The sequence below is a fragment of the Crinia signifera genome, chromosome 5, assembly GCF_055691185.1.
Source record: "Crinia signifera chromosome 5, ASM5569118v1, whole genome shotgun sequence".
NCBI classification, from domain to species: domain Eukaryota; kingdom Metazoa; phylum Chordata; class Amphibia; order Anura; family Myobatrachidae; genus Crinia; species Crinia signifera.
In genome coordinates, this window is record NC_139221.1 from 45707024 (window position 1) to 45734698 (window position 27675).

The window sequence follows — 27675 nt, forward strand, 5'->3', positions numbered from 1 at the left end:
TAGGAAAAGGCTAAATATCCCATAACACATATACGTAATCTAACAGTAGGAGACAGTAGGAGATTTTCATACTCCCATTCTCCCATCTTCCATCTCATGGCATGCATACCTCCCAACATATGTAAAGTTGAAAATGGGAACGTGCGAGCACCCAAAAAGGCCCCCATTTTCCACCCGTCTGCAATGCTGAATAAACACTGTGGGGGAACTTCCAACTGTCGTTCCCCCCCAACCCCCCCCCCCCCCCACGCTGCCGCCGCAGGACACTGGTGGCCCTGGGCGGGGGGCGGGAATGCCACAAAATACTGAGACGGTCCCGTGAAAAACGGGACGGTTGGGAGGTATGTGCCATGTAAAGAACCCATTTCAACATATTGTTTGTGTCGACCTTCCAACCCTGTCGAACTTAGCCACGTGGACCTATTTCAGGCATCGACCTAAGCCTTGTCGAACTTCTGTGGTCGACCCAATGACCCATACCTCTTTAAAGAATCTGAAATGGCCAGGACCGATTAGACAGAAAGCCATGTGACCGCTAGGTGGCGCTAATAGTCTCGCTCTGCAAGGTGAAAATGCCCATAAAATGCAGAAAAAGCAGCGTTTATATGTCCCTCCCCTCCCCAGGAAGTGGAAGGGCTGAGGCTGAGCTGTTCCTGCAGGCAGAAGAAAGCAGCTGTAATTCAGTTCCAGAGAGCTGAGTGCCGGCTGCAGAGTCCTGCTCCTCCGCCACATCCACCTCCCTACACTGTGCATTGCTGGAGCTGCAGCCTGCAGGCGGGGACGCAAGGTGAGCACTCCCTTCTCTCCGGTGCACACCTTATCTTCTGTATGACAATGGAAGGGGCTGCATGTTATATTATCTGCTGCTAGACAGCCCTGATCAGCTGTAAGTCTCCCAGCCAGGCATCCATCTAATTGTACATTTGACAGTGCAGAGTTAATTGCACAACACCATTGCTACAAGTACATTACACAGGGACACTGCCATTATATCAGGGCTTTCTCCTGGTGTACAGTGTGTGTATGTGGGGGAATTACACCCCATGTAGCTGTATACAGCAGTGCTGAGAGCTACAGGGAAAGTCAGGGTAGTGTGTGTGTACAGCAGCAGCCAGGCTTGTTCATTGATTGCTCATTGTTTTGTTTTCTCTGTTTCCTCTTCTCTTTGTCAGTCTCTTCTTTTCAGTGGAGCATTAGCATGTACTTGAGCAGTGGCTTTAATGCTAAGCATGGCTTTCCCAGGGATACTGCTGGCTCTGCTGTTGTGTAGTGACCTGAGAGGCTGGTAGTGTTGTATGAGGAGACACACATGGCTACTAGCCAGGCACCTACAGGTAGATCACACACCGGTGGCTGTCTGCCTTCAGATGCCTTTGTTCTAGCATCACAGTACTGAATGGGGGCTGGCTGGGAGAGGGGGCACTTGGGCTGTGTGCAGACTGAACAAAGCGTCACACTTAAATCACATTAATAAGTGAATGTATTGTGTGTGTGTGTATATTACACACTGACTTTCTACTACTATACTGGATTCACTTTTTTTCCAGAGGTTAATTATCAGTAGATTAGAGCATTTGACACCGACTAATGAATGAATTGACAATGTCAGACACACATTATCATACTGTCTCCATATACTGTGCAGATGGTAACCTTTGCTACTTTGAAACATGCCATCAGTATTAAGTTTTCTCAAGGGCACAAGGGCATTTCTAGTATTGGAACAAAACCTTATATTATGGCAGTTTTTCGTGGTTTATGTATGTGACAGACCAGCAAGAAGTTGTGAGAGTGTGTTGTATAGTCCTATAGATTGTAAGCCTGCGAGCAGGGCCCTCCTACCTGTTTGACTGTCTGCAACTACCTGGCTTGTTGTATCACTGTGTGCAATGGAATTTGCTGCGCTATAAAAGAAACTGTGTTGATGGTGGACTTGCTTACTAAATAATAATTTATTAATAATAATAATATCATCTTTTAATTATGTGACTGGAACGAAGGGTTACAATTTTGTTTAGTGTTCCTAACTCTGCTGACTCTAGTATCCAGTCTGAAGATTGCATGATCGTCCCTATTCGTTTATTGCATTGACTATTTTTGATATTTCTTGCAATTCTATAAGTTATTTTTAGTCATACTTTAGTGCATGCTCTTTTTGCAGCTGTTTTGATAGGACATGGTCCAATATCTTAATTTATTTTATTTTTATTTTTTTACCATGCAATATACGAGTTCCTTAGGCGCTAATGACTAATCCACCCTTGCTTGGGCAATGGGTAACCTTTAAGCATAGAAGTCTGTTCGTAAGGCATGACACAATGTAAGCAGCAATATACAAAATTGGTGCTGAAAGGCGAGTTTATCAATCAAGTAATCTTATACAGTAAAATATCAGAAGTGGAAAATGACAGCTTGTTTATAGCAGAATCATGCACACATATAAACTTCTCAAAACATGAGCATTTTATAATGAGATGGTATTCCTATGCTGGCAGTCAGAAGGGGAGAGAAACTGATTTCCGTCTGAGCCTACCGAAGACGGGGCGGGCCCTGACATCAGGGCCCGCCCTGGGTGTCCACCCCTGAGCAGTGAACACACAGTGTTTTTATGGAAACTCCTCCCTCCCCTACCCATGCGTACACCTCTGTGAGTGTGACACTTGCCAAAGGTGTTTGCACAGAGGGTCTGTACATGCTGAAATATGCGCATGCAAACCCTCCACCACCATCGGAAATGGGATAAATTCAGCTCCTCCCAGGCCATACTGAATCACCCCTATATTCAGTAGCTGATGTGTGCAAAGGAATATTCCGGCTACAATTTGAGGAAGTAAGAATTCATCCTGGAGTTTGTTAGTAGACGATAATCTTGAATAGTATTTATTAGAGTGGGACAGAATGGCGCATTGGAAAGGACACTAGTGAAATGGTAAATCTAAGAGTGGACTGTAGAGTGGAGCGGTGAGTTGCTGCCGGTATGGCTATTGGCCTGATCGAATTCTAGCATGAATAATACCTCTTTCACATTGCAAAATGCAAGGTCGGACCGGGACTTTGAAATGGTTCAGTCCCGGGGCAACCCTGCATTTTGCGCTGCTCAGATTGCTTCAGGGAACCTCTAATATTGCTGGTTCGCTGATGTCATGCGGGGGCGGGGCAGAGCATCATTGTGGGTGGGGGAGGAGGTAGTGCTTAGAGCTGGCGCTGCTCCAAGCGCTGCCTCCTCCATAGTGTAAACAGGTCACTCAGTCCAATTAACCCGTTTACAACACGACAATGAACCAGTAAGAACCCTTCTTTTTACCAGTTTATGTTGCTACCGGTTTACTGGACCCAGTAACCCCTTTTACATCGCACCAATTACTGGGTCGAACCTGCAAGAAACCGGAATAAAACTGGTAATTTATACCCCTTTCACACTCGCAAAAATATCCCGGGTTTGATGCACATGAACGCGCATCAACCCGGGATTTAGCGCGGTGTGAAAGGGTCTAGAAAGAATATTCCGGGATTTCTCACAGGTCCTGACCTGGGTAGATTCCGGAATCAACACGGGATGCTCAAAAACCTGGGATATTTTTGCGAGTGTGAAAGGGGTATAAATGTTTCAGCCATGACTCTGGAAAGAAAGTTGTGAGCTTTGGCAATATTCTCCAGTAACAATATGTATGGTAAGGAAGTGATAGAACGCCTAGGAGCATACCTAGTTCATTGGTATTTTGTCCAATCCATCAGGTATTGGGCAGACATACAGTAGATGGAAAGATTGTGAATCCTGCCTTTGATGGGTCTGCTTTGACGTCAAGGGATGAAAGCTACAATTCTGCCTGTCCTGCTGAGGTGAATATTACTCTGACTTCATAGTATTGCCCAAATTATCTTTGCGATGATAGTGGTTAGCTTTCTTACAGAGCTTCTCTACAGCCCTGCCTTTTTCTTTATCCACGAAAGTCACAATCTGTGTTTTATTGTATTGGCTGTAATACAGAATATTTATAAGAGATTTTATTTTTCAACTAAATAACGTCAATAAAATGCTCACAGGGCCAGATGTATCAAGCTTCAAAAGTGATAAAATGGAGAGTGATAAACAGCCAGCCAATCAGCTCATACCTGTCATGTCACGGACTGTGTTTGAAAAATGTCAGGCAGGAGCTGATTGGTTGGCTGTTTATCACTTTTGAAGCTTGGTACATCTGGCCCTATGTATTATTTAGATGACATGGTCAGGTGACCACCATAATAATATAATAACCACAGTTCTACATAAAGATGATTGTCATGTTATTAGATTTTGAATAATCCACATGTCAAGCCCCGTACACACTTGGCGATATAATGAGCGATATTTCTCATGTTGGCCTGTCTGAGTGATACCATTCATAGTACAGCCCAGTGTGTACGCTATTGCAGACACATGATGCGGGTCATTTACGACCCCCTCTGTCATCTTTGCATGTACAGACGAAGCAGCGGAGAGTTAACAAGGCAGCATGGTCCCTGCTCACCTTGCCGCAGATTACAGTTGCTAAGGGTGTACGCACTTTTAGAATGTGTGTTGTGTATTTTTATTTTATTTTTATGATTTTCTACTAGAAAATTATAGTTTGTAAGTTTAAAGCATACAGGACTATTGGGTACATTTACATTAATATCCCTTTTAACCAAGTGATTTCCTGGGGTGCTTTGGGAGAACTGCAGGGATGTCCTGTGTTGGAGGACCAGGGCCAATTAAGAGGTTATAGGCAAAACCTGTGCTCTGGGCTTCTACTCATAAGATATGTGGGCAAACTGCAGTGAACTCTGTCTCATGATACATAAGGGTGTCATATAAACCGTCCATCTGGGGAGCTGCTGATCTATCCCCCTGCTGCAGCTGATCTCTCAGATCAGTGTTACTTTGCACCATACGGAGAGGTATGAAGCGGTGTTATGAGTGGAGGTGTTCCCTGTGGTAACCAATCAGATGCTCTGTATAAGTTTATAGTCTGAAAATGATAAATGTTACTTTAATAATGTTTGGTTGTTATGGGTAACTTCAACGCATGACAGTTGGGAGCTGATTGGCTGAGGCACCATTTATTATACACCATGAGTATTAAAATGTGTTGTGTATGTTTAAAACTTGTTGATAAATCGGCCCCATAGTTTGAAATGAGAGTAGGGGGACCAAATGTCTAAATATTGCAAAACCGTGTCTGTTACCAATAGTATCCAAACTAAGCACTGCTGTTGAATGGAGTAGATCAGGCATGTCCAAACTGTGGCCCTCCAGGTGTTGTGAAACTACACATCCCAGCATGCCTTTCCATCGTTTTATCACTCCATAATAGCAAAACTGTGGCAAGGCATGATGGGACTTGTAGTTTCACAACAGCTGGAGGGCCATAGTTTGGACATGCCTGGAGTAGATGATAGTGTAAGGGAAGGAAAAGCACATGAGGTCAGAGGGCCCTGCACTCGAGCCGTTTCATTCTATAGGGGCATGACACAGAGGTGACACAGATGGGGACAATAGTGAGTATGGAATAAAAGGTTAGGAACAGAGCTGTCTGAGTCCAAATCTAGTGCACATCTGTCACAACAGTACTTAAAAATAAAAAAAATTGCAGTACTTTCTATTGTAATGAGAGACATCTGTGATCCACAGAGAGGCATTTACACAGTGGTTTTCTGCACGCTGTGGGGCTTTTTCAGAGGTCGAAGTCAGCCTTGTTGATAGGTCTGGAGTCTTGTATATGCAGCTATGAGCGATAAAGTGCTGGAAGCTTCTCAGCTTGGGTCAAGCAGATGCAATGGGGCGTTTGTACGAACGATAACCGCTGCTTTCACAAGTGGATGTGGCGAGAACTTCTGTGATTCTGGGCGAGATGTACTAAGCCTTGAAAAATGATAAAATCGATATGTAAAAACATCGCTGGTCATCCTTTGAATAGAAATACACTATCGATGGTCTGTTGCATTTTTTGCCATTGATGGTAACCATCGATGGCAAAGGCAACGATGGCCATCCCAGCCCCGTGCACACGGGGTAAAGAGCTTCTGTGCTGAGTGATGTACTTTAGCACAGATTGCTCAGCACGCACCGCTGATCCATATGTTATGCACCAGGATTGTGCGCTGAGTGATCTGTGCTAACCACGCTTATTCCTATACTTGACAGGTAAAACAGTGCATGATCTGAGTGGGTGATGGTGATGCGCGTCACCATCGCTATAGGGTGTACCCACAGAACAATCTTTGCTTACTTTCTAGGTGATCGAGGGCGGGATGTTGTAACATCTGCAGCCCCCCTTCGCCGGCTACCGCAATTTTAATAATGGCATATGCTGTAACATATGCCGTTATTAACGCAAGGGACAGCTGTCCCTTGCGATGAGGTGCCGGCACTGGACTTCCGGGTCTGTGACCCGGGAGTCCATCTGCGCATGCGCAGACCCCGGCGCCGGCCGCAGGGCACGCTGGGAGGGATCCGTGATGGATCCCTCAAACAGCGCTGTGGTAAGAAGCCCATAGGCTTCTGCAGTGAATCGCAAGCTTTTGCTGGCGATTCCCTCCGCAGCGCTGACACTGCGGTGGGCTAATATAGCATACAGAAATGCGGTAAAAACCCAGATAACGGGGTTTTTACCACATTTCTGTGTTACAGAATCGCCCCCCTAGACAGATCGCTTAGAAAACAACCTAAAATCGCTACATGTGTATGGGCCTTTACTCTGACATTGTACCATCAGGTCATGACTTGTGAACAAAATTTGCATAGTGAGCAGATTAGCGAGATTGCAGATCTTCCAGCATCTAGTCATTTGCTAAAACCTGCCTTTGCCGCTAGGAAGTCAGAGTAGAAAATCCGTTCTTGCCATAGACTGAAGATTACTGTTCTGAAACTCTGGGGAATGTGTGTGTGTGTAGTAAAGGAACAGATGGTGTAAGTGCCTCTTTGTGAAATAAGAGAGCTATAATAGAATTAATAGGGTTAATTGAATTTGGATTTGTTTGGTGTGTTGTATTACGCTTTGCCTATACTAGGCTACTGAATGAACAGTCTGCCATAGTAATGACACTTTCCAAATCAATTTGTTATTGCTGAGTACTAGGAATGATCGCTAAATAACTCCTAATCTCAAATTTTAAAGGACCACTATACCACAAAACTGGAATTGTTCTGCTATGACATAATAAGGCAAAATATGTTGTTCGGAGGGGATAGACATGATGAATATTGAAATTATCAACTTGTTACCATTTTCATGTTGACCTGAAGCACAGTAAAGCAAGAAATGTCAACCAAATGTACCCTGTTTACTACTACCCTTGGGTTCTGTTTATAAGTACATGGGTCGAAGCCCGTGGCCGTGTCCCCTGCCTCCTACTCTGCACTCCCGGCTGCCTGATTTCTACAAACCAGCGGCTCCGCCATCTGCTCTGCCACAGTGACCTCACCAGCGGGGTCATACCCACAAACGCCCCTGCTGCACTGCTCCCACCGATGCTGTCTGTCCCCATGCTGGTTCTATGTAGAGGAGCACGGGCTTCTCCAACCCCTCTGGTGCCCGGTGGCCATTTCAAATGTGGTGCCAGATGCCAGCCAATCAGAGCTCGCGCATTGGCAGCCATGGTGATTGGCTGCGAGCTCTGATTTACTCGCCAGTAAATCAGTGTACAGGGCCACAAGATTTCTGCTGCCAGGCCTCCTAATTCCAATCTTAATCCTTTGACTGCAGTCATTAGAGTTATCTCTGAGTTTCTGCCTGTCTTCTATTCGCTGTGAAAGATTGCGTCTTCTGCTGTCAGCTGGGAAATCCTTCCAGTTTCCGTTTGTGTGTGTGTATGTATGTGAGTGGGCCCTGACATCTGGGTTGTACATGGCATGCTCCCGAAGCCAAATAAAATTCTGCAATTAGTAGTATGGTTTGCCAAGTCCTGATAAAGCCTCTTCAGCATTTGATGTTGCGCGTATGATGCCGGGGCATATAATTACAGCAGAGTAATTGCACAGCTCAGCGGCGTTGTCTTTCAGCGTATGAGAGCACAGCACAATTACTGCACTATAATTTTATCATCCCAAGAGCAAGTTGTTGTCATATAATCTTTCATGTTGGTCTGGAAAACTGATGAACACTTTTGTTGGAAGATAAACAAATGAGGTAACAGGGAAAGTAGCTATTATGTCAGTTGTGTTTTATAGAAAGGAACAGCTACAGTACTTGTGTATACTGTACGTTTAAAGAAAGAAAAGAACACCGTCTAATAAAGCCAATAGGTATTTTTATATGTTTGTTTCAGGCAAAGAAGTTGCATAGTCAAAAGTGAGGTCATCGTCTTCATGATTTCATCCTAACATGCAAAGTGTATTTTCTCCGTCCTCTGTGGGCTGCTGGTGACCTTCTCAACGTAAAACATAATTAACCGAAATAAATTGAGTCTTTCAGGTTCTTTCTGATGTTGCTCATGTGCACTTTAAAGTCCCTTCACCCCAAGCTTAAAGCGCCACCCTCAGTTACTGTAAGCATTCACTTCCATCATACGCCACCAGTTTCTAACATGTGTCTTGCCCTCTGTTATGAACTGGTTATGTAAAAAGAACATGCTGTATTTACACTATAAATAAATGAGTGGCATGCATATAATAATAATTATTCTAATCATATCCAACCTTAGCCCAGAGGGGTTTGGTCTTCTACAGTAAGTCTGATCTTTTCTTCTGCAGAGAATTATTGATGTACCCTACTCATACCGGCTGGTGGTGTTTGGTGTTTTTTGATGCTTGTTGCCAAGGGAGTTTGAGGTTTTTTTTTAAGTTAAGGAAACTATAACACATTTGTTAGGATGGGTGGTTGGTGGGCAGGGCCTGATTAAAGGTTCCAGGTGCCCTAGGCTGAACACACATGTATGGGTGCCAAGGAACCCCATATGCATGTGGGATCTATTGCTTGTGGCGTGTGAAGGAGACTTTGGCTTTAGGCTGGCGCTATAGCACAATGTACATAAATCAGGCATGTCCAAACTATGGCCCTCCAGCTGTTGTGAAACTACAAGGTCCAATCATGCCTTGACACAGTTTCCTATTGGGGAATGCTAAAACTATGGCAAGGCATGCTGGGAAGTGTAGTTTCACAACAGCTGGGGGGGCCATAGTTTGGACATGCCTGACAAAAAGTAATGGCACAGCCACCTGGGAGTCACATCAAGAACTTGACCCCTCATAAATTAAGTCCTTAATTTTATTCCTCGGTTGTCACCTGCAAGGCGCCCTTCCACCCCAGTTCTGGCACCCTAGTCTGACTTTTGGCTAATTGGCTATGGTGGCGAAGCGTATGAAAGTGGGGTGTATATACCTGGGTAGACCATGGTCATAGGTGAGCTTAAGCCATAAGTACTCCCAATAAGCCCCACCCCTTTTTATCAGTTGTTGCACGAATGTAAGTATCCAGATATTACTATGCCGCTCCTATGAGTTTGACCTTGAGAAATACATAACTATATTGTTATTATTGATGTGGCCCATTACATGTAACAAGCAGTACAGGGATACCCAGCCATGAAATGGCCAGATCTTTATTTATGTATGCTGTCATTAGGTTTGTGGCAACTGGAATCCGATTGGCTGTGTTGCCACTCCATGATTTACAAGGCATGCTGTGAGACCGGCCCTGCAGGAAGAAGGATTTACTAATGTGCTAAACCACAAGGACAGCGTGTCACCGTTATGCTGCATAGTTATTGTCAGTAAGATGCTTTTATTGGAATATTTTGTTGCACATTAAATCCTATACTGACTGTGCTTCATTTAAGCATCGTCTTCATATTTCTATATACTCGTTATGTTTTTAAACTCCATATGTCTAACCAAACTGCAATAACCTCCATCATATTTCATAGGAAATATGCTCTTGAACAATGTTCCGTCTACAGATGGTGAGCATCAGGGAGCGGAATCCCTGCCTGTCTCAGCTTCAGGGAGACGGGCAGGGTTAGGGGAGTGCGGGGGTCTATGGGGGGAGGCGTGGTGGAGAGCTCCATCGGAGCAGGGCAGGAGCAGCTCTGAGAACTGCTCCATCTTTACGTAGAACTGAACATAACTGCATACACACTGAGCGATTTTATTTATCCCCCCCTCTGAGGGATGGGGCAGATAACTTTCCATAGCAGGACACTATGGAAAGCCATCCACCCCATCGCTCATCTGCTGGTAATGCCCCGTACGCACTGGCCGGCTTTTGAGGTAAAAGCTCAAATGATCAAACTGGGCTGTTTTCAGCTCAAAATCGGCCAGTGTGTATGGTCCTTTACTGTGACAATGTTTAAATCTCCTCCCCCCCCCCCCCCAAAAAAGTCTTCCTTATTTTGAAATCTTATCTAAATCGCTTAGGAATGAAGCACAAATCGCTATATGTGTTCTAAATGATCGGTGCTAACTAGATTGCTCAGCACAACAGTTAAGCCCCTCATCACCCCGTGTATACGAGGCTGTAGTGTCATGAGCTCGGCATTGCTGCTTTCACCGGAGAGAATCTTTCACACATGTCTGTGTCTCTGCGGTCATCCGCACAAGGAGTTAGAGTCGGGGATGATGTAGCTGTGGTCTAATATCGATGGCAACTGACTGCAAAGTTAACGTTATGCCCCCACGCAGTCTCCTAGTTATACCCCTTTCACACCGCACAAATAACCTGGGTCTGACCCAGATCACCGAAGGGACCTTTTGAAAAATCCCGGGTCTGACAATGCGACCCAGGTTAAAAGTGGGGTTTTACTCGGGTCAGACACAGGTTGCTGGGCAGTGTGAATGGGTAACCCGGGTTGAACGAACTGGGTCCCGTTCACACTATAGGGAGGAGGCTGCAGCCGTTCCAATCACTGCCTCCTGTCCCGCCCCCAATAAAGTCAGCGACCCAGCTTAATGCCGGGTCACTGCTGGGAGCTTCCACTCGCAAATGCCTGGTCGCTCATAGAATGGATCTGTGTCCAAATCCCAGCTGTGACCCGGCACTTGCGATGTGAAAGGGGTATAAATGTTCTACTCCGTAGCATTGTCCTGCTTGGTATACTACTACTTTCTAATGCAGGGAATTCTATTTTTTTTTTTTGCACAGTCCTTATCTTGGAGCTCAATCCTCACTACCTAGCTCACATTAGTATGGGGCATTACTGATACTGCTTTCACATTGCAGAAGCGGGTATTGACCCTGTATTCTTAAATGGGACTTTAAAACGGGTCTGAACCTTAAGACCTTTCACATTGCAGGTGAAAACCGTTTTAAAAAGCATTTAATACCATTCACACATTCAACCCGTTTAACCCCCAAGGGACACGTTTCAAGCCATAGAAATAGAGCCATTCACACTGCCTAAAAAAACAGCTCTGAACCGTGTAGGACTCTGCTTTTTAAACGGGTTGAAATACCGGTTAACTTTAACCGGTAAATCAACTCTGGCACTTTCACACTGCAGCTTAAACGTTTTAAAATGGAAAAAAACGGCAATATACCGTTTTAAAAGTGCAGTGTGAAAGGGGTATGAAAGACCTCCACCTATATGAGCTTTGAAGTTTCCCTGTGAGCATAGCAGCTGATTCTGAGACCACTATATAAGCTGGGCCCACTAAGCCCCTGCACTCAGCGTTACTATGCCTATGCACGGGATTCTGGTAGCTATTTTGTCCTGTAGTTTATAAAAGGCACTGAGCAGAAAATCTGCCTCTGGAGACGTTCCAGCGCTGCTATGCATGTTTTCAAACTTGCTGCTTTCATGTGATTTAACACTTGGCATGGGCTCAATAGAAAGATGCCTAACTTGCATTCCCCTGCTGTGCCGAGGACTCTTTTGGCAGTCTGCGTGCCTCTTGGCTAATTTGTAGTGCCCCTTGGGGCCATATTCATGGCCAAATCTGCCCATTATTAGCACTGTCGGACATGGGGCACTGACATGGGAAAATGTAGGTGAACTATAGGTGTGTTCCGATGCTTGACAGCTAATTGCAAACCGCTTTCTTCCCCACCTGCAATCGTGCTCGGACTTCCCACTTGGAAACCTGTTGATGCAAATGTCAAAATATATTTCATATTTGTACATGGGTAACTCTCACAACTTCTGGGAGCCCTCAGTAGAGTCTTTGAAGTAGAAAAAAGGATTGGTTGAATTACATTCCATAGCATTTGGAGGGTCTTTTTATTTGGGTTTGGGTCATTAGGTTGACTGTGTCTAGGTGGACAGACAAAAGGTTAACCACTATTGGTCGACAGTCAAAAGGGCAACAAATGACAAGGTTGACATGCAATAAGTCGGTGTGAAAAATGTCTGAGGTTTTTCATGTTTTTTTTATTTTATTTTTATTGTCTGTTGACATAGGTACCCCGTATACGTGTATAACGCTCTCACATGGCTCGCTGCACTTACATTCTCCCTCTATTCATGCATGTTTACCTTTTTTTCCATGTGTTGACAATTTGACAGTCAACCAATATTGGTCGACTTGTTAACATAGACACTAATGACCGCATACCCTTTTATTTGTGTCTCATGGGTGCAATCTAATATTTTACATATGTGAAATGTAAAAGCTGAGCGGTAAATTTGCCTTCCATTTAGAACTGCAATTATGCTAAATATTCCGGGTTTTATTTTTATCATTGCTGTTTTTAATTTCGAGTATAAATTCACCAAGAAGTGCCTGGTTTAAAAAAATAAATAAAAGGTACTTCCTCATCTTTGCGGCCACCACTTCTGCTACGGAATTTACTTGCTGCACCAGCACCCTGGGTCCACGCCACCATCTATTACCTTTAGTAAAGTTGTGGCAAGGGAAGTAAGTGGCCAGTGAAGTAAGCTCGCAACAAGGGGACAATGGTTCTGTAGCAGCTAATGTAAATGACATAACGGTGACCACAAAGATGAGGAAGTACCAAAAAAAATATAGGAATTTATCACTGAGTTACTGTATTCTTTGTCTACATTCATTTACAGTCTATTGTAAGTCTCCTGCAACTTCTGGGAGATTAGGCCGCTAGTCATCATGATGTCATAATGATGGGCTTATTGTTATGTGGAGGCCTGGAGCTGGAGCTTTATAAAATAGAATCTGAATGTTTCATAGACCTCATCAGTATCTATGTTGGTAGTGGATACAATGTAAAGTAGGCTGATGTGAACGCTTTGCAGAAGTCTATTACTGTGTGACTTGGCGTTTGATACCACCGTTACATGCAAAAGTGTAAATACAATTAAATGGGTTGGGACCATTTTGTCAACCACAGGAAGGTCAACGTGCATTAAGTTGACCACTGAATGTCAACAGGCCTTAGGTTGACACACTAAAAATGTCGACATGGCTTTAAGTCGACAGTGTCGTTGGGTCAACACGAGCATTATGTTGACAGTCAAAATGTGGACATGGGTTTTTCACTTTCGAATGTTTGATTGTCCACCTAATGACCCTGTCAACCTACAGTGGTTGAGCTAATGCATGTCTATCTTCCTGTGGAGGGCCTAGCGGCCATAGGGCGGTTTCACACACTCCGGCTCCTGCCGGGCCACGAGATCCCGCACAGCCAGAAAGCCATGCCGCACACAGTAGTTTACAATGAAGGGGTTGGCCATCCCGTGTGAATGGACACAATTGTGTCTACAGGACCCGGAGCGTGTGAAATAGCCCATATACCAATTAGAATTGCGCTGACATTTCAGTTAGCAGGAATTACCCCACACGTTAACCACATATTAACGTGTGGGGTAATTCACTTCATTTATATCCATGCTTGAAATGTTTCTAGTAAACTGCCTGCTAGCAGCTCTCCCACACTAACATGCATACTAATGTTACGTTCCCTATTGTCATAGTCCATGTTTTCATCAATTCTTCAGGATTTAAGAGCATTCTGGGGGAAAGAAAAGATCTCTATTTGGGTAGCAAACTCTGGTCCAAATGTTACTTATCTGAAGTCTAGAGTCACATTGCTGGGCAGTTCCTCCAGAAAACTGGGACAGATATATGCAACACTCTGTCTGGTGTTATTGGTCCTGTACTCGCTCGTTCATCTCCAATCTTTAATTACTGTTTGAAAATTATCTGTGAATGTTGCTGATTATTGGCATTTTTGACAGTCTGATATGTAATAAATCTGCCTGAAATTAATGGGAATTTATTTTTTTTGCACCATGCATATTGACCATCAACTGGAACATACTGTAGGTTTCATTTTAATCCAGGGTGGTCAAGTCTAAAATTAGCTTGATTGCAGACACCTGCCAGTTTGTTTTAAAATTCTTTCAAAGATCGGGCTCCTGATGCTGGACAAGCTGGCCAGGTTATAGGCCTAAAAGTGTTTAGGGTTAGGGGTCCTGGAACTTACTGCTTTCTGAAGGAATTCAGTGCTGTAACCTGCTCTAACCTATGGTATGTCATGTAGCTTACTTGTAAACTGACATTCTGTTAAACCTGTGGAGAAATAAGTATTTCATTTCGAATTTCATCCGGTGTATGTGATCCTTGTCACCATTAAAATGCATTTACTGTATATCGCAATTCCCGTGTGGTGTCTATTTGTAATGTTTTTGTTTTTCATTTTTCTTTTGTCTGTGTTGCAATGCCAATAGGCTTTACTAAACATTTCTAGGTCGACCCTTTGAAACTGTCACTGTTGACAAATCAACTGTCAACCTTTTCATTATGTCAGCCTATTGACTGTCTCAATTTTGATGTTTGACTTTCCATTTGGACACCAAGTGACCCATCCGACATATACAATTCGAGCCATTTTGTGGGCTGAATCCGTAATCTTGTCGATATGACCAATTTGTGAGCGAGCGAGCTTTGTGTTCTTGCCTCACTGATGTTCATGCTGAATAATGGTCCAGCTTTCCTGGCCAATGTGTCCTGGTCCTTCAAACTTTAATTTTCTCCCCCTTTTGGTCACTAACGACCTGTACTAGGATTTTTCATGGCTTAACTGACTTGTGGAAACAAGGAGCAATAGCCATAGAAAAAATCTGCTCACTGCACTAACATCCAGAACTACTATGATCAGAAGTATGTTTTTATAAATGGTTTTGGGGAAAAAAGCTTTTACTCTTCAAGTTATATGTATAAGAAACTGTTAATAAATAAATGTTTGAGAACTGTAGTCTGTTCATGAGATATTAAAGGTAACCAGACAGCCTCATCCAGTCACACTGTGGTCAGCTGCTTGGTCCATCCTAAGAAGGTTATTCATTAATGCATGATGGTAATGGGGCCATTGACAACCCTAAACCAGACAAAGCTACTTCCTATTTCATTTCTGTCTAGGGCTGGAGCTGCAGGATATGCACACGAGATAAATGCCAATTTAATGAACAATAAATAACTGATTTACTTTGCACACAGAGGAACTTTCTGCAGAAGCAATAGTTTATTTAGCACAAAATGTCTGTTCAACCCATTCATTTAGAAGAGAAGATCTAGTCTCCGGCTTATGTCTCTTCCCAAGACCTCGTTCTTACGGATGTATGGTTTTGTGTTGTGCATTAATTCATTGTACATTCTGGACATTCGCTCATACTGAGTAAAGATAACCCCACTGCCACCGGTTCCTGAGTCCCAGATTGGCAAATATTATCCCCCTATCGTTCTACCGTCACAAATAAGTTGCCCTATGAATGTTCAATAAAATTGTATATCTTGTTTTGTTACTAGTATTTATATTTGTGACTAACAACCTTTGTCAATGGTACATATTTTATTTCGGGCTGCTGTGTTAATCTGGAATCCAATCTGATGACCTGCGAACGGGATGCCAGCAGTCAGTAGACCAACAAAGGGCAAATATATTTACCTTCTCCCTGTCATTCCCTAACACTTGTACCTGATAGTGGCTAACCCCTACCCCTTAGCCTACCCCTCCCCCCCCCCTTCTTGGTGCCTAATCCTAACCATCCGTACCTCCCCAAAACTTGAACCTAACCACACACACTCACTAACATACCCCCTACTGCCTAACCCAGTGTCAAACACAGGATTTTTAGAGGGGGGGGGGGGGGGGTCTCCAAAATCACCCACTCTGTATTGGAGTAAGAACAAGAGTCTGGTGGAATGGTAAAAGCCCTAAAAATTGGTCTTTTTATACACTGAATGCTGTATGGAATACAGTGTTAATATTTATCAGAAGAGATGGTCTGTAGTATAGGCTGTTTCAAACATTTAAATAAAATAAGTGGCCAGTAAATGGTTAAAAAAAAAAAAAATATATATATATATATATATATATATATATATATATATATATATATATATATATATATATATATATATATATATATATATATATATATTAAATACACAAACATTATATGAGCAGTACTGCACTGTCTAAACTCACAATCTCCCACGTCCTGGTAAGACTCCTGTCTCTTCCTTCTGGCAGCTGCTCTCTACACCATTGTGATGTTTGAGGGCTCAGATCCACTCAGTAAATGTGGTAGAAGAAGCAGGTACACTAGGCATGTGCAGTAGCTCAGCTCTGTCAACTAAATTGCATAATGTGGTGGCAGCTCTATTGATCATAATACATACCAGTGCTATTGTCATATTTTAAGGCACTTGCCAAGAGGAGGGGGGTTTCCGGGCAACCCGTACCCCCCCATGCATTTGCCTATGTAAATCATACTGTGTTAATCTTATTTGAGGATTGCACTCTCTGTGAGGAACACAAATCATGTATTTGGCAGGAATTCAGTGGTTTAATCAATCTTACAAATCTTTTATATATATGTGTGTGTGTGCTTTTTAAATTGCTCTAAAAAAATAGATATTCTTGTTGTTGCTTTAGTTTAAACAAGGACCTTCCTTTAACAAAGTGCAGGAAATGTTACATTTGCCATGGGAATCAATAAAAACAAAATGAAAAAAGGTATTTTTGTTTTTCTTCCCTGACTGACTTTATTTTGACATGTGGAAGTAATTTAAATGGCTTTTGTGTATGCACGTCAGGCTTCCCTGAGAGGAAAATACACGGTATACGATTTTTACGACCATTGACTGGCTCTGGCCCGATGAGAGGCGCTCTTTAACTCTTCGCTTTATTGATCAGTTGTCGTTTGCAGGATATTTGTGAGCAACATCCATAGCAACATCCATAATGTCAGCATTGTTTTTCTGTAATCTGGAAAATTCTGTCCTCGGGTAAAGGGGTTTATAGCTGGGCTTGTACAGCTGTTCCCAATATATTCTCTGTTGCTAATAAGATTCTTCTATCAATGTTGCAGGGATTTAATCCAACATTCTGTTAGAAATAAAGTATTAGGTTGTTTAATGACTACATGTTTATGCACAAAACAGTTCCGACTTAAATCTCAAAAATTTTCAAAAATGTTGGGAGAAAGTCTTTTAGCAAGCGCCTATCTTTTTGGTTCCCCCGGACCAGCTTGTCTGAGAGCCAACACAACACTGCAGACTTTTAGTATTTGTTAGTTATGAGACTTGTGAGTCCTAAAGTGGGCATTTGCATTCAAGTGATGTCTGAGACACCACTTTTTAATGTGAATAGGCTCCTGATCTGTACCAACAAAGCATACTAAAAGTGCACTTTTTTCCCTTCAATGCTACTTGTTTAGTTCGGCGCAGATGTAATGCGCTCCATTTATGCCCATTTTCACTTCCTCTTGACTTACTCAAGATCACTTTTTTTCTTTTTGTCAAACATGCGTTTTTCAAATAGATGTAAAATGAAACTTCTGTTTAAATTCAGTGCGGTTTCCACATGCTATAATTGCATTGTGTACCTAGCCTCAGTGCTGTATAGTAACATGGTTTGTGGACTAATTTATTTTCCAACCCCATCAAGTTCAGCGTATATATAATACGCTCTTTGGTGTACAGGTTATATTTGTGAATGACCCTGATGAAGTAACTACCTACCTGTTTCAAACCAGAATCCTCAATGACACAAAAATGTCTCCCTCTCGGTTAAATACTTTTTTCTGCTAAAAAGTGTGTCGAACCCTTTCTTAAATGTATCCCTTGAGTCTGTCATCACAACCTTCTCTGACGGAGTATTCCACAAGTATACAGACCACTTATACCGCTTTCAGAACGCACTCCGAACACGGCTTATTGCCGTGTTCGCGGGGCCTAAACACGGGTCACGGTGCGGTCTGAAAAGGCCACCATGGGTCGAGCAACACGAGTGTTCAACCCTGGTAATGACCAGGGTTGAACACGGCTATGACCCGTGTCAAGTGCAGTGTGAACGGGTGCCTGGGTCGAGCGACCTGTGTCCCGTTCACAGTATGGAGGAGGCAGCACTGTCAGCTCCAAGTACTGCCTCCTCCCGAGCCCCCGATGACGCGCCGCCGCCCAGCACCGCCCCATGTGACGTCACCGACTCGGCAATATGCCGTGTCAGTGTCGGAACTTTCAGACCGCATTGCCGTGTTGCTCTGGGGATGGGACCCGTGTCCTAATCCCGCGTGCGACACGGCATTTGCGGTCTGAAAGTAGTATTGGTAAACTGTTCTCTATATTTACCTTACCCTTAATGTATTTGTATACAGTAATCAAATCTCCTCCTCCTAGTATCCTCTTTTAGTTCCAAATGAATTATACAAACCTTTTGGCTTCAGTAGTGGCTAGGCTATGAATGGAGAAGCTGTGCAGTCGCTGCATTAGTAGCTATCTGTACATGGACTATTACATAAGTCTCCTGCAGAGATCCCACCTGAGTGCACATGGAAAAGTAGTCATGGGGAAATGATTGTTGAGATCAAAGCAAAAACATGTCCCAGAACACATTGGCGGGAAATATATCATACCTTCTGAAGAGTGAAGAAGTTGCCCATAGCAACCAATATGTTTCTAAGTAGCATTTATGAAGTATCAGATTGGTTGGTTGTTACTGGCAAATTGTCCACGTCTACTTTTTAGGATGTTTGACAAATATTCCCCATTGTAAGTTTATGGGGTGTATTCAATGCGGTCGGCAAGGGGGTTTAATGACAGGGATCGCTGAAAACAAGCCACCCTCGCCATTGAACCCCCACGCTGGCTGCTCACCCTATTCAACGTTACGGGGGAATCCATCGCTGTCAGAGAATGGTGAGGATTCTCCCAAACAGCAAGGCTTGCGGCTAATGCAAGGAGCCCGCTGCATTTAGCTGTAAGCCTCGCTGATTTAGCAGCTGCACACAAAGTTTCCCCCTCACTCCAAAAAGCTAGCGAGGGGGAATCGCAGGGGGTCAGTTGAATACTGACCATGCGAGCTGTGAAAGAGAGCAGCCAGCACTGCTGGCTGTCACAGCTCGCCCTCCACATTGAATACTGCCCTATGTCTCTAGTTTCCGCAACAATACTTATATATCAAGGGTTAAACTTTGTCATATTTCCAATTAGCAACAGTCATACACTTCAACAAATGCACGCTACCGAGTATTCTCCAATCCCAAGTAAAAATGGTGCTCCCATCGGTGAGGTGTGCATTGTTAGACATATCCAATGTGAGGGAAGTCAATGAAACAAGTGGGGTGACCCTTCTGAGCCCCTGAAAACTGATCATTTTGTTAGCAGAGTCCTATAGAAGTAAGTTAGGCGAATAAGGAAAATGACCTTCTTTTAAGGTTTCAAACAACTGATTTTGTTTTTTTAAAGTAAAAGTTATGATTTTCATTTAATTCCAAAGATTTAAGTTTAAGAATAACAATTGGAAAAGAAAGGTGCTTGCGGAGTAACTTGTGGACATTATAAAGTCATGCTTTCAGTGCATTTGTAGTGCATAATCTAACAAAAGTTGGTTTGGGGCCATTAGCTAATTAATTTATAAATGGCTTATTACTCATTTTAACTTTAAAATAAGATTTCCCCTACCATCTCTAACCCTCAGATAAACCGTGAACAGATAAAATCTGAATTTACTCTGACTGGTTCAGTTCTAGGTACTGATTTGTATTGCAAAATGGCCGCACGGGCAGTGGGCGGCGTTTGTTGGACTCGCAAGGCTGCGAATTTCGCAGCCTTGCGAGGCAACCAGAATTAGGGCCAGGGTGTACTCTGTGATATGAAGAAATACCTTTTGTTAAAATTAACAGAACTGATGAGATTTTTATTTTTTTTTATCAATGTGAGTAGTGCGGATGGAGTCCCTATAGCCAGTAGTGTAGATTGTAAATGTCTATTAGTCCTGGGAGTGTATGGAAAGATTCCTATAATTGTGATAAGGGAAGGAGAGGAACTCTTTTTTTTTTTTCTTCTTTTTTTATAACTTTTTCATACTGAACCATTCCTGTGAACTACATTTGGGAGCTGTAATTTGTGCCAAGCCCAGCCGTAATGGAGCATGGTGAAAAAACACGACAAAATGCTGGGTCAGGTCGCACCCTGGATATACCCAAAAATAATGGGTGCAACCTGGCATAGCGGTATGAAAGGGGTATTTACTGTAATTCGTACCTAGATCTCACTACAACCTGCAATTTTGGTTTATGCATCTCTGCAAGTAAACCACTCTGGGGACTTATACGTACAAATGTGGTGACTCACACGCAGGGTAAACTACCTCTACAAGACCTTCGAAGGTGCCCGGTGCTATCTAGCACCAGGACATAACCAGCCAATCTTTTGCTTTTACTTTAACAAGTTGGAAGATGGAGATGCCTGATGGGATTGGGATCTAGTAAATGTTGAAGGTCAGGACAAAACCTTGAATCCTCCTTTAGATTACTTTTAGAACATTGTTGCATAATAGGTGCTGTGTTGCAATTTGTATTGCTGAGTAAGGCCACAGTTGTCATGAGGTTATACCTAGTCTGCAACAATGTTTAGTTGGGTGATTCAGGTAAATTTCTCAAACATTAATGACTAGGCCCAGAGATTCCTAGCAGAGGATTGCCCAGAGTATTGCACTGCCTCCGCCGACTTGGTAACGGTTGGCAGCATTATGTAAAGTGGAAAGAGAATAAAGATACCCCCGTACCCAAGCGTCCACATGAGGATGAAAGGTTCCCCCAGCCAAATATATGCAGCAGCCACTGCGCCGTAACCCAGCCATCAGGGTAAACCCATGCCTGGGGGACATTTATTATATAAGGTGCCACGGCCAAAGCATTACTTCTGTCGCTGGTAAGCCCAGGCCAGGTCCCTGGGGGAGTGGTGAAACCCCCCCCCCCCTCAATAAAGGGGTCCACCCTCCAAAGCGCCACTGGCCCGGGCTTAATATTAAAGACATTGGTGGCCAGTGCACCGCCCCCCCCCCCCCCCCCCGCCCCGCCAAAAAAAAAAAAAAAAAAAACATGTGTTGGTGGTATATTGGGGTGTGGCCCCCTCCGAACATATAACAACGAATCGTTGGTGATATAGTGGGGGACCCCTCAAACATAAGTAAACATTGGTGGCACAGTAGAAAAAAAAATACCAAGCCTGCAGCGGCATGTCCTCACTCCTGCAGGCAGCGCAGGATGATAATGAAGACGGTGGGAGAGGCAAAGCAGTTAATGACTGCTTCTACCGGCAGCTTGCTCCAGCGGGTAAGCATGGCTTCCTCCAGCAGCTTCAGTGGTCGCTCAGAAGGCCACCACACATGCAGAGTTGTGCAGGGCCTTCTGAGCGACCACTGTTGAATTGTCAAGCGGCCATTATTAATCAGGGGGACCTGTGGGGCCACGCGTTTGCATCTCTGTGCACTTCTGAAGCACAGTTGTACTAATTAAGGCTGGTCATTCATAAGAAAACCAGATACTGTTTTGATGTTCACTATAAGCAAACTCCTTTTTGTTGTTCATTAGCTTTATATGTGGAACCCAGAAACCACACATTTGTAGAAAGGAAGGCCAAGGTTTAACTTCTGTGCTCTTGGCTTGGTTTATAATGATGGTTGGGTCTCACATGTGATTTCCATTTCTGTCCACTTTTGGGCAGAAGCATCCAGTTTCCCTGCAGAATTTGGCCAGCTTTAAATGCAATGCTTTGTTGCATGGCTACATTTGAGAAATGCCTTCCAAACACACAAGTGGTCTCTAAATCATAGCTGGCATAGCCTCAAAATGAGCGCAGCGCTTATAGGGCATTTGAAAAGTAACTGCTTCCCTGTGTGGGTGATCTTTCCACATCACAAAGACTCCAGGGTACGCTGGATTTTTTTTCTCTTATACCTTCCTGTCTAGCAACACCGCACCAATCAAGCTATTTGTGAAGACTAAATCACAATCCTGTATTAAGATACAAGATACAATGCATGTAGTTGTCTGTGTAAATACATTATATTTAAACTGTTCAGGTAACATTATAGTATACAGTACTATCCAGGTAGCATATTTACAGAATATTACACAAGATCTATCTAAAAAAAAAAAAAGAATTCTGCAGACACTGAATTTGCAGAAATAAGTATTGCATAAAATCATTTACTATCCAGTCGTGAGTTTGATTCCATTGAAGTCTCTGGGGGGCATTCGATCCTAGGTCACAATTGTCGATCCAGCCCGACAGCCGTGTCCCTGGCCCATTTTTTTTTTTTTTTTGTTCGACCGCAGATTGCCAGACGCGAGTCAATGTCCTGCTTGGCAATCGGCGAAAAGGGGGTGTACCTGGCCGTGGATTGTCGATATTCTGCTGCGATTGTGATAATTCACGACAGAAATCGACAAAACGGGGCTGACTGCTTTTAAGGTTGGGCCCGCTATTTCTCCCATCGCAAATAGCGTCCGGGATTGAATACCCAACCTCTGTCTGTGCTGCATTTACATTTTCTCTCTGTATTGTCATGGGTTGGGATCATTTGGTCTACAGCATGGGTCTTCAAACTGCGGCCCTCCGGATGTTGTGAAACTACAAATCCCAGCATGCCTTGCCACAGTTTTGCTATAAGGGAATGTTAAAACTGTGGCAAGGCATGCTGGGATTTGTAGTTTCACAACATCTGGAGGGCCACAGTTTGAAGACCCATGGTCTACAGCATGGGTCTTCAACCTGTGTCCCTCCAGATGTTGTGAAACTACATGTTCCAACATGCATTGCCACATTTTTTCCTATGAGAGCATGCCAAAACTGTCAGGGCATGCTGGGACATGTAGTTCTACAACATCTGGAGGGCCACAGGTTGAAGACATGTGGTCTACAGCATGATGGTCAACAGTCATTAGGCTGACACCATTAGGTCGACATGGTTATAGGTCGTTGGTTCGACAGGTCATTAGTTCGACAATGTCTAGGTCGACAGTCAAAAGGTCAACATGGGGCATTTCACTTTTTTTTTTTTACCTGAATGACAACACAGTCGACATGGACACAGTTTAAAGTGCACCACATCCCCTCTCATCGCTTGCTGCGCTCGGCACACTAATTTATTCTCCCACCACTCCCTAGTGGATGGTAGGGCATGAAATACCACATGTCGGCTAAAAAACAGTGACAAACCCCATGTCGACCTTTTGACTGTCGAACTAATGACATTTCAACCTTTTCCCATGTCGACCTAATGACTGTTGACCATCATGCTGTAGAACAAATGACTGCATCCCCTTGTCATAGGACATCCTGTTAATTTAAATTTAATTTAATTTTAATTTCAATAAAATGTGCTCCTCACACATACATACCCTACACCCCGTGTGTGCGTATATTCGATACAAATCTGATGTTTAGTGGTGCTTGTTGTCAATCATGCCGCAACTGTGTGCGATATCGTAAGACCCCCTTCTGCATATGCATAGAACATGTCTTGCGCCGCAAGCATTGATCGAGCTAATTGTAAAAATTAAACTAAAGTTAGACACATGCTGACCAGGGTCTGCTAACATTGCAAGTCACAGCCGGTTGTCCCATTGGTGGTCCAACGCTGTGTCCTTTGACGCCTTGCTCAAATCTGGCGAATGCATGAAGAAGGCCTCTTTCCTACAGGCCCCTCCTGCTGTATTTGCATTTTGTATGGAATTGTAAATGCGCTTCGCTGTAACTGTGGGCAGTTCCATACAAAGCCGAATCTAGCCTATGGTTTGTAAGCTCCACTGGAGCAAGGAACCAATGTAAATGTTTAAGCCTGTAATGCACTGCATGGTATGGTGTGCCATATAAGCGGCTGTTAAATAATACACAATACAGGAAGTCACAAATAGGGAAACGGCCCACTTGGTCATCTATCGTAGGATTGTAGACTTCCCATTGGAGTTTATACTAAAATGGCATACTTAAGATTAGGTAGTCAGTTTGCTTGTTTATAGTACTGCAGCATCTGCACTTCCCTACACCATTCAGCTTCCAATCTGTGACTGAGCAGATATTGACGTGTAGAGTCATCATCCATCCAGGAACAGAAGACTGGATATTTGCGTTTTCTCTCTTGCAAGTCTTGTACTGTAATAAGTCCTTTTAATGAGTCACCGTACCTAGACTGGTGAGCCTATACGTTTTATGAGACCAGTTTTGCAGAATTCTATTCCAGTTTCCTGTTCCTCTATTCTGCACAAGAGGAATGTTCAGTTGTCATAATGATTCCAGTATGTGACTTAGTAACTGACTGGGAGCCAGAAAAAGCCAGCAAGGTATGTATGACGTGGCTGGCTGGATTGGATGGGGCTTCGGTTGTGTTTAGATAGATTATGCTCAGATTGGTGTGTTATATCACTGGAGTGGTAAGTACAGAAATTAACCTTTTTCTTTCGGCTATGACTCCCTCTCATGTTTGCTTGTGGCCTGTAAGGTGGTTGAAAAAAATGTTGATGCTAATCCAGCGCCACGTCAGTAATGACATACTATAAATGATGTCGGAGAACGTGAGATTGAGTTTTATGGAGGTGATGCACCAATACGACACATTGTGGGAACACAAAACTTTACTGGCAGAGTAGTTCAGGACTAATGTGGTGCTTGGTGTTTACTTTGGCAGATAATGTGGCAAAGAGATAGAACTGTGCTGAGTTTTTATGTCCTTCTCAAGAAAACTAAGTTCTACATTGAAACATAATATTTTTCTTGTATCTTTTTTTATTTTCTTAGCACTGAGGCATTTTAGAATCCCTACAATTGGGCCAAGTTGCCTGTTCCCAGCCTTGTGTCTAAAGGCCTCCATACAGATGGAGACTGTCTCATATTTGCAGGGGCTGGCTATAGAATCGCTAGCCTCCAGGCCCTGCCATCTGTCGGAAGGGGGCATGTGCGCCCCGTTCCGACAGAGGTCACCACCGCCTCCCCGCACCCCACCCTAACCCTGCCTGTGTATCTGACGCGGAGGCGGCAGGGTCCCGCCGCCGAGTGACTGGGGCCTGTGTGCGTGCGAGATGCTTGCACGTCCCAGTCGAATGGAGTCCCTCTCCGCCAGCAGGGACATTCTGGCGAGCGCTGCCAGTGAATGAGAGGGGCTTCATCAGATTAGATGTCATACACATGCAATTTGGGCCGATTTCACCCAATTTGTTGTCCCGATCCACCAGAATTGGGTGAAATCTGGTCCAAATTGCATAGTGCACTTTGTTCAGATGTACGACCTGGGAATTTCCCTGCACATACTTATACCCCTTTTACACCAAAAATCCCGGATCCGACCCGGCATTTGGAAGACGGATCCAAGATGGGTCGGATCAGGGATTTACTCCATTTACGCTGTGGTGCCCACCTGCAGTGTAGACGGAGGTGGCGCTTGGAGATGACATCTCCAAGCGCCGGGACCGCGGTGATCCCTGCCGGATACACCGATCGCCCTGCCGCACACAGGCATCCATTCACCTCCGCTGTCGCTGCTGCTGTCTGCAGAGTATAGCAGACAGCAGCGCAGGCTATGTGTGCCCCCCCCCCCGTCCAACCTGCGGACGCTGCGGTACCGTGTAAAGGGACACGGCGTGACACATTTACACCACCACTGACACGCCGAAGACCCGGGGTTTTGAGGCGGTGTAAAAGGGGTATTAATTTTCTTATGCAAAATAACAGTTTTTGTTAAACTCCATTTCACACTACTCCGCAGTCCCGGTACATTTGCAGGTTGGCCTCTTTCCAGTGCCAGATTAAGCCTTCGGGGGGCCCGGGGTACTTTAGACAGGGGGGCCCCCTTGCACTTGTCATTACTGGCCGCAAACTGCATGGGAGAATATTACACTGTCAAAACACAGAGTAAAGGCAGAATAAACCTGGTCAATGGGTAACTGCGGGGGATATAAATATATATACACACACACACATACATACATACATACATACATACATACATACATACATACATACATACATACATACCACATGAAAACCCTGTGTTTGTCCCTCTGCACCTTACTCTGTAGGAGACCTCACAATCCTAGTGCTGCCTCTGATTAAAAACCCTCCCATGACTAAGCTGCTGCTGTTCTCCATGGGCCTGAGAAGCATGTAATGAGCTCCACCAATCAGAGCTCAGCCCAAACCTCTCAGCCTCTGCCCTCTGGTGCAAAGTGTCATTAGTCAACTACCCCACTCCCATGCACAAAACCTTTAGCTAAAAAAAAAAATATATAAAAAAAAAAAAATACATGCCAACCACAGGGGGCCCCTAGCTAGAGGGGGGCCCAGGGGCACTGACCCCTTGTGCCTCCATTATAATTCGGCCCTGCCTCTTTCAGACATAAGCTGTTTTTTTCCAGCTTTTAAGGCAGTGTCATAATCAGGGGATGGTTTGCAGGCACACAATCATGAGGTCAGGCATCAGGTGGCCATTTCTGGCCAATTAAAACTGTTTTCATGTGCCAAAGAGCAGATTCCCAGTTCGCATCATTCAACACATTCCCGGGTTAGTGCCTTTGAAATATAACCAAATCCCAGGTTAACCCTTTTACACTGAAGAAATAATTGTAATTCAGCAAATTACCGGGTTGACATTTTTTTAACATAGTAATTTGCTTCTCAGTGTGAAAGGGGGTCAGACTGCACCCAGCAAAATGACCCGGCACTCACAATGCTGGGTAATTGTCGGGTCGCATGTCTGAAAGTGGTATTAGAAGGTCTTATGCATCTAAAATGCAGGGAAAATTGTGCCCATGTGCAGATGTGGACCTGTCTGAAGCTGTGTCCAGTTCTGCAGCAATAGAAAACTTTGGTATACATACATTGAAGTATCCCATAGGAGGTGAGAGATAATATTGAGCAACACGGTACTAGAACACTGGTACAACAGTGTCTGTACATAATAAACATAAACATGGGTACACTAATGTCTGAGAAAAGCGGTTGTAAAGTTATTGGTATAAAAATTGGGTAAATAATGCACTAATAATAATTTCCTTACTGCATGTTTTTGAGATCTGAATATGCCATTGCATCTTTTTAATGGTAGTAGTGAAGTATGTCCTGCACATTAATAAATGTGTACACTAAGCATAATTGGGCCCCTTGCACATGTTATTGTGCTATATAAAAAATACTTAGAAAATGCTTTTTAATATGAAACAGTTTTGTAATGGTCGTACATTTCCTCTTGGGTTACTCAGTCCCTCTTTGGCTTTTTATTGAAAGTGGGCAAAAAACAAACAAAACATGAACCACAGGCTGGAAGGGGCACTGTTCTAGATAGTCTAATGCCATGCCAATGCGAGATTAGTGTGTATTTGACGTATAGTGCAGTTAAATTAGTTCCAAATAAACATGGGACCATTCGGTACCACACTGCTTAATAATGTCTGATTTTATGTATTCTCCATTTCTTTTATTGTAGTCTCATTATTTGTGCACATAGTATACACACATAGCTGGAT

General features: G+C 43.7%; 1 protein-coding gene across 2 annotated transcripts in view; it reads left to right on the plus strand.

Annotated features, from left to right (window-relative positions):
• Positions 1-598: 598 nt before the first annotated feature.
• Positions 599-27675, plus strand: part of FAM110B (family with sequence similarity 110 member B) — a 119800-nt gene continuing 92723 nt past the window's right edge. Inside the window, exon 1 of one of the 2 annotated variants that reach the window (XM_083187127.1) lies at positions 599-787. The gene's annotated coding sequence lies outside the window, so the exon portion shown is untranslated. Of the gene's footprint in view, positions 788-3820; positions 3841-27675 lie in introns of those variants that run through there. The other variant, XM_083187128.1, reaches the window with a different exon arrangement.